General features: G+C 49.5%; 1 non-coding gene across 1 annotated transcript; it reads left to right on the top strand.

Annotated features, from left to right (window-relative positions):
• Positions 1–470: 470 nt before the first annotated feature.
• trnar-ucg (transfer RNA arginine (anticodon UCG)) lies at positions 471–563 on the top strand. The gene is given in 2 exon segments: positions 471–508; positions 528–563. It is a non-coding gene; the product is annotated as a tRNA-Arg (tRNA).
• Positions 564–1,516: the final 953 nt, after the last annotated feature.

Genomic DNA, 1,516 nt, shown 5'->3' with positions numbered 1-1,516 from the left:
AACCCGATAACTACCGCATTAGAACGCGCTGAAGGCAACGTCCGCATCTGCGCAGCCGCAGATCCGAACACCCTAACGCTGAACCGACACAAACACATGGCCGCCCGGTTCTGGAATACCAAACCAACGGCTGAAATAGATAAAAATAAATCGAGTTCCCTGTCAATAATGTATTGAATGTGGTGGACCATTGTCACTGATTCCAATCCCAGAATATAACGCCGCTGCAAAAGACAGTGGTGTGTGCCTTTGATAATTCCTTTCTGTGTGACAGAAATGGAATATTGAACAACCCAAAGCAGGAATGTATGGAGAGACATTGACACAACAATGGTCGAATGCTCACCTGGGTTGAAATCACTACAGGCGAGTACTTTTAGCTCGGTTAAGAAATCATTTTACAGGTGGAAACTCCTTGCAGCAGTCAGCATGTTCCCCATTCGCCCCCTTGGCCCTTTCTCACAGAATATGGCCGTTGTGGCCTAATGGATAAGGCGTCTGACTTCGGTGCTTGACTGGTGGAAGTCATCAGAAGATTGCAGGTTCGAGTCCTGCCACGGTCGTTTTGACAAACTGGCGGATTCTGTTCACTCCCTGCAGCATGATTGTCCGCGTGAGCAGATCTTATCGGCAATAATTCACCACACAGCACTGAGGGTGATTTCTTCCGGTTCCAACCCTCCTCCTCTCGGACACAGCACGCTGGTTATCTGCCTGCTGTGGGATGTCTTCATCACTAATTCCCGAGCAGACAGCAACCGCCTCAACATCAGGAATCTTCACCGCTTCTCGAACCTTACCCCCACTGAATTTACTGCTCTCTAATCTCTCAGCACCGGTCCCAAAGTTACCATCCAACCTGCTGACAAAGTGCTGCTGTTGTAGAGTGACGAACTGACCTCCACCTGGCTGAGACTAGGCGGTAACTTTCAGACACATCATGATGCCTACACCTCGAAGAATCCCGACTCCGGATCATCAGAGAACTGCATCCGGCACGATCACTGACATCATCAACTCCAGAGAACCTCCATTCACTGTGGATAACTCGTGTTTCCATTGCCCTGAACTGTCCGCTTCGACCTCCTACTCCATTCATAAGCCTAAATGTCCGGTTAGGCCCATTGTCTCTGCCAGTTCCTGCCCCACTATCCTGTGTTCTTACAGCTCCAGTCCAAACTATGCTCCATAATTCAGCCCCTTCCCGCCTACATTCCCGAAGCTTCCTGTGCTCTCGATCAACTCACAAACTTTCGATTCCCTGGCCCCGACCGTCGCATTTTCTCCATGGATTTCCAGTCCCTCATCAAGAGGGCCTTAAAACGCTCCACATTTCTAAAGGAAACAACCAAACAGCTTCCCTCTATCATCAGCACCCTCCGTCTGGCAGAACCGGTCTTCACCTCAACAGTTTCTCCTTCGGCTCCTCCCACTTACTCCAAATTTAATGGGTAGCCATGGACACCCGCATGTATCCCAATGTATGTCTCCCTTTTCGTTGCCTAAGTAAATCAGT

Source organism: Hemitrygon akajei, unplaced genomic scaffold (assembly GCF_048418815.1).
Source record: "Hemitrygon akajei unplaced genomic scaffold, sHemAka1.3 Scf000045, whole genome shotgun sequence".
Lineage (NCBI taxonomy): Eukaryota > Metazoa > Chordata > Chondrichthyes > Myliobatiformes > Dasyatidae > Hemitrygon > Hemitrygon akajei.
The sequence above is the reverse complement of the archived record's forward strand: the minus strand, read 5'-3'. Positions and strand labels throughout refer to the sequence as shown.